This window comes from Macaca mulatta, chromosome 18, assembly GCF_049350105.2.
Source record: "Macaca mulatta isolate MMU2019108-1 chromosome 18, T2T-MMU8v2.0, whole genome shotgun sequence".
Taxonomy (NCBI): Eukaryota; Metazoa; Chordata; class Mammalia; order Primates; family Cercopithecidae; genus Macaca; species Macaca mulatta.
Window position 1 is genome coordinate 12,409,774 of NC_133423.1, and position 16,952 is coordinate 12,426,725.

The 16,952-nt window shown below is 36.0% G+C and overlaps 1 long non-coding RNA gene across 2 annotated transcripts in view; it reads right to left on the bottom strand.

Annotated features, from left to right (window-relative positions):
- LOC144336470 (uncharacterized) overlaps positions 1-16,952 on the bottom strand; it is a 415,262-nt gene that overhangs the window by 352,109 nt on the left and 46,201 nt on the right. The gene's annotated exons all lie outside the window — the stretch shown is intronic.

Below are 16,952 nucleotides of genomic sequence, written 5' to 3' on the forward strand. Positions count from 1 at the left end.
TTGCTTAATTATTGAAGCAATTATTTTCTTGATTAAAAAGAAGAATCGAAACTATTATTATTTAAAGTTTGAATGAATTGGAAGCTAAAAAAATTGTTTTCCTTTCTAGGTTAAAGACCTAGGATGATTATTTTACTAATTGCACTTAATTAGGTCTGCTCTATGATATTACCCAAGATCGAATTAACACTAAAGTGATTATAACAGTATTCATAGTAATATATGTCACCGCCTTCAAATATTCCAGTGTTTACCAGTAGAATTTTCCAATGCATATATGATAATGCTAGAATAGGTGGGTTCATAAAAGTGATAATCATATCATAGCCAGGTTGTGACCTTCTGAGATTATGTCACCATTTGATAGGAAAAGCAGTTTTCTCACCAGCTAGAAAAAGCTGACATATATATATGTGTGTGTGTGTGTGTATATATGTGTGTGTATATATATTTGTGTCTATATGTGTGTGTATATATATGTGTGTATATATATATGTGTGTGTATATATATGATTTTTTCCCTTTTTTAAATTAGTATTGATCTAGAATGATTTCTTAAATAATTCTATTTCCAAAAGTGCCATCACATTTATTCTAATGATATACACATAATATTAATGGTGGAAAATGAATATCTCTGGCATTTTAAGTAGGGAGAAGCTGAAGCAGAAAATATCTAGAGACCTTACCCATAGTCATACTGTAAATTTCAAAAGCAGTGATATAGGAGTTAAGAAGAAAGTACTGGAGGCTGGGCATGGTGGTTCATGCCTGTAATCCCAGCACTTTGGGCACCTGAGGTGGGTGGATCATGAGGTCAGGAGTTCAAGACCAGCCTGGCCAACATGGTGAAACCCACATCTCTGCTAAAAACACAAAAAAATAGCAGGCGTGATGGCACACGCCTGTAATCCCAGCTACTCAGGAGGCTGAGGCAGGAGAATAGCTTGAACCCAGAAGGCAGAGGCTGCAGTGAGCTGCGATGACGCCACTCCAATCTAGCCTGGGTGACAGAGCGAGACTACTCCATCTCTAAACAAAAACAAAAACAAAACAAATAACAGAAAGTACTTAGGTGAAGCCCTCAGCTAGGTTTTCCTTTTAAAGAAAACCAGCCTCAAAATCATTTTATTTTCTAACAAAGAGCAGCCTGTAAAATCAAGCTGCAGGCATAGGCAAGCAAGTTAGAAGCTTGCATAGGTGCATGCCGGCAGTTGTGACAATAAGAAAAGGCTACCTGTGACTAGGCATGATCACAGTGGCGACTCTATCTTGTCATCTCTTTGCCAGCCACATGTACAGTAAGGAGCAGACAAGATGACACTAAGTGGAAAGCCCATTTACATAATAAGATTAGATTAGGGTGGGGTAACCAGTCTTCTCCACCTGTTGAAAGCAATCTGTGGGCCCTAGGCAAATCAGACACTGCCTCACCTAAAGCCTGCCTATAAAATCTGCTGCAATCCAGTGAAGCCACTTTTCCCTTTCAGACATGAGAGAGACAGAGAGAGAGAGAGAGAGATTGAGAAAGAGATTGAGAGAGAGATTGAGAGAGATTGAGAGAGGGAGAGAGATTGAGAAAGAGATTGAGAGAGAGATTGAGATTGAGAGAGAGAGATTGAGATTGAGAGAGGGAGAGAGATTGAGAGAGGGAGAGAGATTGAGAGAGGTAGAGAGATTGAGAGAGAGATTGAGAGAGAGAGAGATTGAGATTGAGAGAGAGATAGAGACAGAGACAGAGAGAGATAGAGATTGAGAGAGAGATTGAGAGACAGAGCTGCTCTCCTCTCTCTTTTCTTCTGCCTATTAAACTTTCTGCTCCTTAATCCACTCGCATGTGTTCCTGCTTTAATCTTCTTGGTGCAAAATGACAAACACCAGGTATTTACCCCAAACAACGATGCAGCTTCATTAGCAATATCATTCTGATCCTCATTGTATTCAAGGTTATACTGCTTTCTCATCTAAAAAATAATGCTTTCCCCATAAAGTGCAATAGAAATTCTCTGAACAAAGTATTAAGCTTCAGTAGCCTCCACCCCACCACCTCCCCATTAGCACTGAAAATACTCATCACACCTACTATGTCCTCATACTACATATGGCCTCTGCTTTGGTCACCTGTCAATAACCTGTCAGTAACAGCCCCGGCTATTGTTAAGGTGTTAGTGTATTTTATATGTGGCCCAAGACAATTCTTCCAATGTGGCCCAGGGAAATCAAAAGATTAGTCACCCCTATTTTATATGACCATTTAAAATATTACAGGAGCAATTATTGCTTATTGTAAATTGCCAGAAATATAAGTATGCAAAAACTAGAAAAAGAGGTTTTCAATTTTACAAACTCAAATATTTAATGGCCATTAATACTGCGGGGTCTATTTTTCCAGATGTATTTTCTTACTTCCCTCGGATTTCTCATCATGCTCCTGTTTACTGAGATGCTAAGGAATCCCTAAACCAGGCATCTTTTCAGCATGTTTCTCTGCCCTTTAGAGGGTCATCTGGCTTTTCATCTATTCCTTCTCAAATTTATTATTTATGGTATAAATGATGCCTTTTCATACTCAATATATCATGGTTCTTATAAAGCTTTGTTCTCTCAAGGCTCTTCTCTCTGTCATGGACTTCAAAAATCCATTTTTTTTTTTTTACACTCAAAACTGGGTAATGATTCTTTCTCTATATATTTCTATGGTAACAACCCTAGACTGAGGTCAAAGTATAAATAAAGACTTCCCTGGTACTACAGTGAAAAGAATTAGAAGGAAAAATCTCCTAATCTCATGTTAAAATACAACATATATATGGAGGGTGTGTAATTGCTAAGAATATTTACTTTCATATATAGTTTTTACAAGAAATAAGATTACAATTGTTAGCAACATTTTCCTGCTTTACTATAATATACATATGTTTTATGACAGTGTACATAAAACTAAGCTTACTTTCCAATAGCTGTATGCTCTTCTATTGTTTGGATGTATCAGCCTTAAGTAATTTGTCCCTTATTGATGAAAAATGCTGTAGTGAACATCTCTATACGTATTAATAAAATACCTAAGAGAATTGCTAACTCAAGGTATCAAGGGTTAGTCACAGTTGAAATGTTATGTAGTTTTATCAAATGCCATTTATTAAATGTCTAAGGAATTTAACCATTGTTATGCCAATTTCTAAAAATAGGGTGTAGACATTACTACTTCTTCAGACCTTTGCCAGCATAGGGATTTGATCATTCATTGAAAACAGTCAACAAATACAGTGGCTCTCCCTTATCTGTGGTTTCACTTTCCATGGTTTCAGTTACGCACAGTACACTACAATGAGGTATTTTGAGAGAGAGACTACATTCACATAACTTTTACTAAAGTATATGGTTGTAATTATTCTATTTTATTATTCATTATTGTTAATATGTTACTGGATCTAATTTATAAATTAACTTTTATTACAAGTATGTATGTATAGGAGAAAACATAGTGTATACATCCACTATTAGTCACGGTTTCAGGCATCCACTGGTATCTTGGAACATATCCCCTGAATATAAGGGAGGGAACTACTGTAATGCACGGATGTTAACACACATTTTTAAAAAGTGAGTCCCTTTGTTGAAAGAAAATATTTAAAAATAATTGTAACTAATAAAAGGAAAAGGAAAGGAAAATATTGTTTCTGTGGCTCTTTGAGAAAATAATTATTTTAATTGAAAGGTGATCATGAAACAAAATATTTAGGCATAAAATAAGTATATTATTTTCAAGTGAGATATGAAAAATATTTTATAATGTGTTGGTGAAGAAACTGAATTAAGGCTCTTTGAACTAAACAAAGAGCTTTGTTGACTGACTGCTCAGATTGAGTCAAATATACCAAGAAAGATTATATTTGACTATGGTTTGTATTACACGATGACTAGTATTTCTGCTCTTCAATTTATTATATAGAAATAAGAAATACTATTATTAAAAACAAACCAAAGAACACAAGGATATAAGCCAACATGAAAGAGGCAATAAAAACAGTTCCTGGGAATTTAGATTCTCAGGAACTTTATTAGAATTATCATATAAAAAATATAAAATAATGTTATGCATGCATTAAAGAATAAAATACGTTTCTTCCTAAAAGGTCACAAAAAAAAAAAAAGACTAACAAAGACAAGACAACTTGGAAGAAGTAAAAACTTCTAAAAATCAAAAATAAAATAGCTGAAATTAAGAACTGAATGGATGCATAAATTACTGGCAACTTATGTATGGTTATTGACTTAAAAGAAAGATCCAAAATACTAGAATCGTTTGTTTGCAAGACAAGGATAGGCATGAAACAGATGACAGAGAGAGAGAGAATAAGACAGAAAATATCAGTAGAGGTTGTGTCTTGGAAAATAAGGAGGTCAAACATTTATGTAATTGGAGTCCCACAGAAGCAAACAGTAGGAATGGAATCAGGTAGTACATGAATATATAATAAGCAGAAAATTCCCAAAGTTAAAAAAAGGAACTCACAAAGGCAAGAAACATAATGTACTAGAATTATAAAAATAAATACATTTAAAAGAGATTAAAAACTTTAAAAAAATAGTTAAAATATATCTAAACACATCACAATGAAACTCTAAAACACCAAAGGCAGAAAGAACTTAAAAAGCAACTCAAGTGAAAAACCCTAAAATAACACAACCTAAAAGCAGATTTTATAACATATACATGCAAATGTATCATTTTAAATATTCCAGAAAAAGACCACTAACCTGGAATTGTTTATGTGCTCAGCAAAACTGATTTTCAGAAATAAGGGATATATAAACATACTTTCAGACAAATGAAACAACTTAATTTTTGCCAATTTACCACCACTATAGGATATCTAGTGACCTCAAAAAGAAGATAAATAATCCCAGAAGGAAGATCTAAGTACAGATATCAATGAGGAACACAGAAAATGTTAAACATATAGGTAAATCTAAACAGATGTTTATAACACAGGAAAAATGATGGCAAAAAGTAATGCCACTTGTGGGATTTAAAAATGCAAAATTAAAATACTAAATTACTCAAGAAAACAAGAAGACAAGCCACATATTTGAATAAAATACTTTCAAAATGCCTATACGATCAAAAAAAATTATCCAAAATTACAGGGGACTCAAATTCAACTCAAATTTCGACAAGAAAAAATTAAAAACTTTATTAAAAGTGAGCAAAAGATATTAATAGATACCTCACTAAAGAAGATACAATCTGGCAAATAAACGTTTTTCACATCATATGTCATAAGAGAAAGGCAAAGGAAAACAATAATAAGATACCACTACACACCTATTAGAATGGCCAAAATCTAGAAACAGCTACAAACACTAAATTCTGGTGAGGATGTGAAGCTGTAGGAACACTCATTTATTGCTGGTGGCATTAGAAAATGATACAGCCCCTTAAAAGACAGTTGGGATGTTTCTTACAAAAGTAAACATACTCATCAGATGAGCCCGTAGTCATGCTCCGTGGTATTTACCCACCTGAGTTGAAAACTTATGTTCATACAAAAACCTGCACGTGGATATTTATAACAGCTTTATTTATAATTGCAAAACTTGGAAGCAACCAAGATGTCCATCAGGAGGTGAATGAGTTAGTGAATTGTGGTACCTTCCACAGTGAAACATTGTTAGTGCTGAAAAACAATGAGCTATCAAACCATGAAAAGACATGAAGGAAACTTATATGCATATTACTAAGTGAAATAAGCCAATCTACAAAGGTTACTGTATTAGCCCGTTCTCACACTGCTATAAAGAACCACCTGAGACTGAGTAATTTATAAAGATAGGTCTAATTCGCTTTTGGTTCAGCAGGCTATACAGGAAGCACAGTTGGGGGAGGCCTCAGGAAACCTACAATGGTGGCAGAAGGCAAAGGGGAAGCTGGCATGTCCTACACAGCTGGAGCACAGGGAAGAGAGAGAAAGGGGAGATGTTACACACTTTTAAACAACCAGATCTCGTGAGAACTCACTTACCATCAATTGCCTTCCACTAGGCTCCTCCTTCAACATGTGGGAATTACAGTTTGACATGAGATTTGAGTGGGGATACATAGCCAGACCATAACAGCTACATATGGTATGATTCTATGATCTTCTGGAAAAGAGCAAAACTATGGAGACAGTGAAAATATCAGTGGTTGCTGGGGGTTGTGAGGAGGGGGAATGAGTAAGAAGATCACAGAAGATTTTTAGGTCAGTGAATCTACTTTGTATTATGCCATAATGGTGGATAGAGGTCCTGATGCATTTGCCAAAACACACAAAATGTACAGTACCAAGAATGAACCCTAACATAAACTACAGACTTTGGGCGATAGTATGTCAATGTAGGTTTATGAATTATACCTACTACTCTGGTGTGATAGGTAGACCACAATGGGGAGACTGTCTGGGGAGCAGGTTGAAATATATGGGAACTTTCCCTATTTTTTACTTAATTTTGCTGTGAAACTAAAATTGCTCTAAAAAATAAACTCCATTTAAAGGGGGAAAAAAAGTACTAAACCACAATAATCACTCGTGACGGCATGATTACATGTAAAGTGTTCCAAGGTATTTGCGTTGCTTCAGAATATCTCCAAAGAAGATTGAAAAAATAAACATTAACAAGTAAAAGATGCTGTTCGAGAGCAAACATTACATGAATATAGCATTATTAACTTTTAAATCAGTAGGGGGTAAAAATGAAAGAAAAACAGAAACGAAACGCTTGAAAATGAAGAAAATAGAGGCACAGTCCTAGCGGAACAAATATAAAGCAAAAATAAGAGGTTAGAAACTAGTCTCAATGTTTTTAAAGCATTAACCACTATTAAAAATCTTTCCAAAAAGAAATTAGAGGCTCTGATCATTGGATCTTTCTTCTTTCCTTTGGAATGTATTTCCAGAGGTCCTAATGAGCTTGTAAAGCTCAACAAAAGGCATAAGTAAGAATTTCTTCTCCATAGGGAGCCTGGCTCAGAGAAAATATAGGCAGAATCCCTTGGACTGAGATTTAAAACACAGATTTAATGTGAGACATTCCTAGGTATATTTGAATCACTCAGTATCATCTATCTCCCCAAAACACCAAATATCTCGAGAGAAGCTGCAAATATGTTAAAAAATAGGTAAATATAAAGGTGCCTGAAAGTCCCAGTGTGGCTGACCTCAATCTCAATTACAAAAGAAAAAACATACAACTAATGAGTCATACAACAAAATGTCAGGGAAATGGTAGAGGAGCATTCAGAAGCCTGAGACTGGAAATGACAAGGCAGGTGAGTATGCAACGCTGTGCCCGAGCGCCTTTCCCCGCCTCATGCACCCACTGCTCCTCATGGGGAGCAAAAAAGGCTCCCCCTCCTCCTGACTGTCCCAGATGGAGAGAATGGATTGGACGCACCCGCCTAAGACTTCTGAGGCACAGATCTTAAGAGAACTGGAAGCTTTCTCTTTCTGCCTCTTGGAGTTGTTGCAGAAATCAAACAGGTGCAGTGGCTCAAGATTGTCATCCAAGTGCTTTGGGAAGTCAAGTTAAGAGGATTGCTGAAGGCTTGCAGGAGGCCAGGAGTTTGAGACCAGCCTGAGTAACATATCGAGACCCCATCTCAAGTAGATAAATAAATAAATAAATAAAAGCTGGGGATGGTGGTGTGCACCTCTAGTCTCAGCTTCTTGAGGGAAGGTCACTTGAGGCCAGGAGTTCAAGGTTGCAATGACCTATGATGTCACCACTGCACTCTAGCCTGAGCAACTGAGCAAGATCCTGCCTGAAAAAACAAAAATAACCATTAAAAAATTATAATTTCCCCTCTCCACAAATGTAAAGGGAAACAGTTTTACTATTAAATAAGCAGCAAGGACCAGGCGTGGTGACTCACACCTCTAATTCCAGCACTTTGGAAGGTGGAGGCAGGTGGATCACTTGAGGTCAGGAGTTCAAGACCAGCCTGGCCAATGTGGTGAAACCCCATCTCTACCAAAAAATACAAAAATTAGCTGGTCATGGTGGCATGCACCTGTAATCCCAGTAACTAAGAAGGCTGAGGAGAATTGCTTCAACCCAGGAAGCAGAAGTTGCAGTGAGCTGAGATGGCATCACTGCACTGCAGCCTAGGGGACAGAGTGAGACTCTCTCAAAAAAAAAAAAAAAAAAAAAAAAAAAGATGTAGTATTAAATAAATATTAAATGCATGTGATATACATCACAGCAATCCACTAACTTGACTTTTGTATAGTCAAGCAGATACAACACAATACATACATGTTCTAAGATAAACTATAGTCCTCAAGTAAGACAACTCAACAGTGCTATTGATCCCATGTAGTTCTTCCTAAATTTGCATGGTAACTGGAACAACGATCTGTGTTAGGTAATTGCCTTAACCAAAGGAAAATAAATGTATCATGTCTTTACATCAGGAACTGGCTTTGCAACTTGGAGCAAGGCACCTGCAAAAGTTAGACTCCTACCCACCACAGAAGCTAGAAGATGGAGTGCTATCTTTCTGCATAATTCCATTCTCAAGAAATGGCTCCCAGGTACTTGAAAAAAGCATTTCTGAGTGATAAACCTGGCAATAGGCTTTCAAAAATATTTTATATCTCAAAGTGAGAAAGAATTTACAAAGTCACATTTTCTAAAGTACATGGTCTAAGACAAAAAAAAAAAAAGAAGGGAAGGATTCCTTGGCCTTTCTTGCATCAGGGAGAATTTTCTTTTTTCCTATTAGGTACTATATTTACCCTAACAGTGCCCAGTTGCATCACAGAAAGTCCAGATTCAGCAATCCTGCTGGAGGGACCACATGGAGGGACCTTGTGGGGTTGTGAGAAAACTTAAGATAACCAAGAAGAACCTATTAACCCAACCAACAGTGAGAACCCAGGCACATCCCACTTGCACACATTGGAGTAATCCCAGCGGAGTCCCCAGATACGTGAGTGAAGTGCCAGCTTGACCTTAGGGCTGAGGAGGAAGACATGACGTGGAGGGAAGATGAGCCATCCCTGCTGTTCCCATCTCAAATCCCTTTCCCATGGTTTCAGGAGCAAGTATTAATAAAACAATTGTTTTAAGCCACATCAGCGTAAGCAATTGAAACCAAAGCTACCTTTAAAAGTTCATACAAAGTCAAAACTAAATGTTAAAAATTAAAAATGGGCCAGTCGCGGTGACTCATGCCTGTATTCCCAGCACTTTGAGAGGGCAAGAAGGGAGGATCACTTGAGGGCAGGAATTCAAGACCAGCCTGGGCATCAAAATGAGGCCTCATCTCCACAACAAATCAAAAAAGTATCTGGGTGTGGTGGGTACACACCTGTAGTTCCAGCTACAGGAAGCTCTTGGGTATGGGAGGCTGAGGCTACAAAGAGCTATGATCATGCCACCATACTCAAGCCTGACAACAGAGTGAGACCCTGTCTCAAAAACAATAAAATAAAATAAAAAATAAATTAATTTTTAAAATAAAATCAAATAACAAATGAAAAGCTACTTTTTATCTGTTGTCTCTTCCAGGAACACATTTTCGCCCCAGCTTGCTCTCCTTCTGATGGTGTAACTCCTAATTATTCTTGAGATTTCATTGAAAAACCACTATCTCAAATTAATCTTTTAGGGAAGATTCTCTTCTAAGTCCTTAAACTAAATTATGATCCCTGCTGTATGTTATCTTCATATGAGCACTTTCTCATTTTCATTCTATATCTTTAAAATTTCTGGTCTTGGCTGGGGGTGGTGGCTCATGCCTGTAATCCCAGCACTTTGGGAAGCTGAGGAGGGCAGATCACAAGGTCAGGAGATCAAGACCATCCTGGCTAACATGGTGAAACCCCATCACTACTAATAATACAAAAAATTAGCCGGACGTAGCGCCTGTAGTCCCAGCTACTCGGGAGGCTGAGGCAGGAGAATGGCGTGAACCCAGGAGGTGGAGCTTGCAGTGAGCCAAGACGGCGCCACTGCACTCCAGCCTGGGTGACAGAGCAAGACTCCATCTCAAAAAAAAAAAAAAAAATTCTGGTCTTATGATTTCCATTTAGAGACTGCTCTTATATCTCAGGTTTCTGATCAAAAATACTCCTCTGGGTTCACTTCCTTTTTGAACATATCTCAGACATTCCTTTATGTTGCCTTTGTCACTCCAGGTAAATAACTCCTTCAGGTGTTCTGAGCTCTGTGATTTCTGTTTTCACTCTATCTACGTGATTAGACTTTCCAACCACCCCTACTGTATTCAACCCAGTCTTGATTGGAGAAACCAGAAAGTAACTGGCATTAGCTCAATAATATAAATATCCCAAGATGAAGATGACCTTGAACCTCATATCAGGAAGTGACTTTATATCTACTCAACATGATTATTAATATACTCCCAGTAGAGCACTAAGTATCTATCATTACTGAAGTGTTTGTGTCACACCCATGACCATTATTATGTGTCAGGTATTGTTCAAGAATCTTCAAAGATTAACTAATGTAACCACCAATACAACTCTTTGAGATAAGCACTATTATCCTCATTCTAGGGATGAGGGAAACTAAGGCACAAGTAGGTTGAACAACTTACTCAAGGGGACGCCTAGTAAGTGATAAAGCCAGAATTCAGGCTCCAACAGTCTAGCTCCATCAGAGTTCCTGTGATAGCTTTCCGAAAAAGTTTATAAACCATAAGACTGAAGTAGAGAAAAAAAGGAATTCTTATTTGTAAGAACCAATTTAGAAAATAGAGATCTCCAGATACTAACACTTCAAATGAAAAAGACCAGCTGTGGTACTGTGATTGAAAAATCACATTTGAATAATTGTATCATGGAGAAGTCTTTGAACTTGACCTATATTTGTTTCAATAGAAAGGAAAGACTGCTTTCTTGTAATGAATATATTTAAATTGTGTTTGCTAGATAAAAGGCAACATTGCAATTAAAGTAAAGTAAATCTTGAGGTGAGGTGAACATATCTAATTAAAATTCCTATGAGCATATTATTTAGAAATAACTGAAAGAAAATAATTGAGAATAGTTCAGCTTAAATAAAGAGGATGGTATTTTACACAAATTATTGTTCTTTTTCTCATTGCATTCCAAGTTTACAGGAAAATCAAGTTATTTAAGAAAATTTTCTATTTTAAGAAATAAATTTTAAATACATTTTCTATTTTAAGAAATAAAATATGGATGATATGGATGAATTCATCTTTAATGTGTTTGCTACAAGGAGTTCACATGAGGCATTAAAGGAAAAAAGAAGCAAGATATGGAAACTGAAGTATCATTTAAAATACATTAACTACATTGCCACTCTCTTAAAATGAAGAATTTCTTTAAATCAAGCAATACTAAGGACTTAAAATTTTTTATTAAAAAATGCATAAAAAGTTTACTTAGGTATTTTGTCCTAAGCTAAAATAAATAAATAAATAAATAAATAAATAAATAAATAAATAAATAAATAAGAAAAGGAAAAAAACATAATGGTTTAGGACCTGCTAAAAATCACCTGGATTTCTCATCAGCACATTTAACTGAACAAGGTCTTGTTCCCTAAATGTACTCTTCCTCCAAGATGCCCGTACTGTCATGATTTATAGTTGGAACCAGCATGGAACCAGCTCTTCCAGTCTGATTATGCAGTGGCTGTGGTGGTTCAGTCTTTGTTTGCAATGCCACTTTCCTCTGCCCCTCCTTTCTCATTCCTACAATCTGCTTTATTCCACCTTGGAGTATGTTGCAGTGACCTAGGAAAAAATAACAGCAGAGCCCAACTGAAAATAACTAAACTGCTAAACAACTACAGGCAGTATAAGTCCACTCTATGCAAACCAGTTAAAGTATTACTCTCTGGTTCAGTGAGTCTCAGGTCCATGGGGAGGAAAAGTGGCAAATCTTTAAATAGCACGCAGGAAAAGCTTTTTGGACAAAGTGATAAGCAGAGGGTTGGATGATGAGAAAGAACCAGTAACATCAAGAGCTGACAATGTGCCTTCTTGACAAAGGGGGTAAGAAGAGCCTGAAGCAATAAGAGTTGTGTGTGTTTTGAATAACAATAACCAAAAAAGGATGTGTGGGGGGCATCATGATTATCATGATTATAATGTAAAAAGCAAATAGAAAGTGAACACAGGCATTGCAGAGGTAGGTGAGTTTCAGAGTCACGGTGATGAGTTTGATCATGGAGGGGACCCTAAGAGCAATGAGAAGTATTCAGTGAATTTTCTTTTGCTAAAGCAGTTTTTTAAATTGGGATACAATTCATGCATATATAACATTTACCATTTTAAAATGTACAAATCAGTGGCTTTTAATATATTAACAAAGTTGTGCAATCAACACCATTATACAGCACATTTCACCACTCCAAAAACTGTTCTCCTTCTAGTGTTCTAGAGTTGGAGGTGAGGGTATTAATTGATGAGCTTTCTTGTTAACGTAAGTATTTACAGTTAATTTTCCCTCTAAGCACTGCATTTTGCATCCCATACATTTTAATATGTTGTGGTTTTGTTTTCACTTATCACTAAGAACTTTCTAATTTCTCCTGTTGATTTCTTATTTAATCCATTGGTTATTTTAGAGTCTGTTGTTTAAAACATTTGCACATATTTGTGAGTTTACCGAATTCCTTCTGTTACTAATCTCTAATTTCATTCTATGTGATCAGAAAACATATTTTGTATGACTTCAACACTGTTAATTTTTTGAGACTTGTTTTATGGCCTAACACATGGTGTATCCAGATTTCTGCAAGTCTTTGGTTAATTTCCAGAGTTCTGAAAAACACTGACTCCGATACTTCTGCTGGTATTCTCATGTTTTTCAGGAGACGATTTTTGGAGATTCTTATTCCTCCATTTGTGGTGATGTCACCACCAATGAATTTTAAAGGGAGAAAAGCATATTTACGTTTTGAATCATTTCAGTGCTATGTGAATGCGGGTGATAGGGTTCCTCAAACTCTCCCTGCCACCTGCTTTATTTGAATAATTTTGATCACCTTATGTTAAAAATTCAAGAAATGTTTATTTAAAAAAACAGGGTTTGTGTCTCTCTTTTCAGTTTAGATATAGGATACTAGAGTAAATGAAAAGATTACCATTAAATTGCAGTACCTCTTTGCATAGTTAATATCCTTTCTTTTTTTAATTAATGTTAATTATCATGATACAGTATAAACCTCTGTGCCAGCCTAGGATAGCAGTACTCAACCCTGGCTATGTATTAGAAAAACTAAGTCACCACATACTTCCTATTTCTTGTATAGCACTTAAGACAATCAATAATTATCTTAGTTAATGTTACCTTCTTACACATACTCTGCTATGGGTCAGATACTCTGACCCATATATAATTGTGAATAAAAATATTGTTTCTGCAACTGTTTCTGTATATTATACATTACAATATCTGTATCTTGTATTACAGTATCTGTAATATATAATATACAGAAACAGTTGCAGAAACAATATTTTTATTCACAATTATATTCTCAGCATCAGCCAGAGTATCTGACCCATAGCAGTGCCTCATTAGATGTCGGCCAAGTGAATCAATGAATTAATTTGAGAATAAGTGGAGGGATAAGTTGTCCACTTAATAAAATTTCTTAAGATAATGATTATTGCCTCATTTTAAAAAATTATAACCTCTATGTGTTTATTCATAAATTTCTCTCTTTTCTCTCTAGCAAATAAATTCAAATTTTGAACATGATTATTAATTTTTTAATAATTTTCACCTCTGCTATTAAAATTAACAATCAGCACTCAGACAACTGATCATTCAATAGGAACATTCACTCTACTGTGGATTTTCTAAAAGAGGATGAACCTTAAGCAACATTCATAGAAGCAGAGTATTCAGATAAAAGGACCTATTAGTCTAGAACATCCTCTCTAGTCGGTCATCATCTGCAGTGTTGTTTGCAGTTCACTCTTAGACTCATCATTCACTGTGGCTGTTTTCATATTCTCTGAGGAAAATCAGTACATTACTTATTAATTTGGGCAATAACATTTGGAAAAATAGCATGTGTGCTGAGACGGGTAACTATGATGATAAAAGAGCTAGACAGCTCATTATATGAGGAAAGATTTAATTAAGTGAAATGTTTAGCTGGAAGAGAAACGTCATATGGGAAGAACTATTCACAAATATTTGTAGAATTGTCATGTGAAAGAAAATAAAATGTATCCCATGTGCCTCCAGGGTACAGAGCTTAGACCAATATATGGAAATGATAGTAAAGCAGACTTTGACAGCATTGTCAGACCTCTGAGCCCAAACTAAGCCATCACATCCCCAGTGACCTGCACTATGCATCCAGATGGCCTGAAGCATCTGAAGATCCACAAAAAAAGTGAAAATAGCCTTAACTGATGACATCCCACCATTGTGATTTATTTCTGCCCCAACCTAACTGATCAAGGTACTTTGTAATCTCCCCCACCCTTAGGAGGGTTCTTTATAATCTCCCCCACCCTTAAGAAGGTTCTTTGTAATTCTCTCCACCTTTGAGAATGTACTTTGTGAGATCCACCCCCTGCCCCCAAAACATTGCCCTTAACTCCACCGCCTATTCCAAAATCTGTAACAACTAATGATAATCCCACCACCCTTTGCTGACTCTCTTTTCGGACTCAGCCCACCTGCACTCAGGTGAAATAAATATTCATGTTGCTTACACAAAGCCTGTTTGGTGGTCTCTTCACACGGACACGTGAGACAAGCATAAAAAATAAAACTTTCTAATACTTTTAAATTCCTGAGATTGGTGTCATCTGCTGTATAAAGACAATCTCTAAAAATAATCAAGCAGAAATTGAATATCATAGAAAATTTTTTGCTTCAGATGGGGTCATTACACTCAAAGATTTTAATATCACATAAGTTTAAAATTCTATGAATTGTGAAAGTCTTTTTCAAGAATCACTTTGAAAATAAAATTGGATATTGATTTTTCCATGTTGTATTTTTGAACATAAAACATATTTCCTATTATGAAAAGTTGCTTTAAAATTGTACACATAAATTATAACTTCTGTGAATGCAAAATATGCTTAAATGCATTTATTATAAATTTGGTTTCCTTACAGAGTGAAGAGAAACAGCATATTAATAACTTACAAAATTAACATTTTGAGAGCTTAAATCTGTTTCTGCATGCAAAACACACTTATTTCTTATACATATTAAAACTTTTAATAATGCAATCATGTAGGTATAAGAAGCCAGATTCTAAAAACAATGCTTACTACATCGTGCCTCTCAGGAAAACTACCAGTGACGTAAATCCATGTGAGTAAATTCTTGACAAAACATGATGATGCTAGAGAAATGGAGATGCAGCAACTTCAAAATGATACCTTTATGGTCTCACACATGTAGTTGCTACTGTGCTGCAACTCATACAGAAGCTAAAGGGACTCAGCCAAAGAGAGAAACGCCCTTAACCTTAGATGGTTCTTCTTACAACAATTTGCATTTGTTATTTATGTAAATAAATTTTTCACAAAATATATTAAAACTACACTTAGAGCATGGATGCACAGTAAAACTAAGCTTTGAAACATAATAAAAACAAAAACAAAAACAAAAACCCTCAGGTGAACTAAGTTGCTTTGCATCTACAGAAAGTAGCAGAAAAGAAGTGCCTCTGCATTATCAACCCATGGAGCCACTCTCGTGTGTACAGTGTCTGCACACAAACAGGGGCTGGACAGAACATCTTAAAATCTATTTGTGTCAAGCCCTGAAACTCATGAAAACAATACTATTTCAGTCTGTTTGTTCCGTCAATAACTCTATCAATATAAGGCAGTTTAATCTAAAGTACCCAGCAAGTGTACCCATTAAGGGCAGAGGACACTTGCTCAAAAATTGTGCACACCACAAAAGAGTATCAGAAACCATATTTACGTAATAAAAAGTGATTTTTTTTTAACACATAAAACAGCAACATCATGAGTTGAGTCATGGCTAGAAGGCATATTCAAATAGCCATTCTCAACTATCAAAATTAAGACCGTAATTCAGTATCTAGGCTAAAGAAGAGAATTTGGGTGAAGGAAGAGAAAGTAGAATCCTAAAGGGCCCTGCTCTTGGTTAAAAGGGAGATAAATTGGGGTTATTTACAGCTTCATTGAGGAAAGAAAAACATGAATAAAAGACAGGATTTAGGCCTTAAAAATCATAGGTAGCTGAGGTTAACTTGCACATGCTAAGCAACAGAATAGACCAGTATTCACAAATGAAACAAAACAAAGGAAACCTCCCAACTGAGTAAATTTTGACCTTGAGCTTCTCAGTTAAGCTTTCTGAGCTATAGTTTCATCATTTACAAATATGTGTAATAAATCTGTCGATGTATCTTGTCGAATTGCCAATAATGAAAATATCACTGCAAGGTGTGGTGGCTCATGCCTGTAATCTCATCACTTTGGGAGGCCAAGGTAGGTAGATCATGAGGTCAAAAGATCGAGACAATCCTGGCCAACATGGTGAAACCTCATCTCTACCAAAAATTAGCTGGGCATGGTGGTGCGTGCCTGTAGTCCCAGCTATTGAGGAGGCTGAGGCAGAAGAATCGCTTGAACCCAGGAGGCGGTGGCTGCAGTGAGCAGAGATCACACCACTGCACTCTAGCCTGGCTACAGAGCAAGATGCCAACCAAAAAAAAAAAAAAAAAAAAGAAAAGAAAAGAAAAAAATATCACTATTATCCAATGCTGTACCAAGTATGGAGAAATAGAAAGTAGCACAATTTGCTGGTGGAGCTAAACTTGCTACAACATTTTTAATATATTTTAAAACCAATAATGTTTATGTCTATAAATGCAAAATATAACTGTACTGAATCTCTCTTATGGAAATAAAAAATGCACTTATAGATGAATCTACTAAGGTATATATATGTACATAT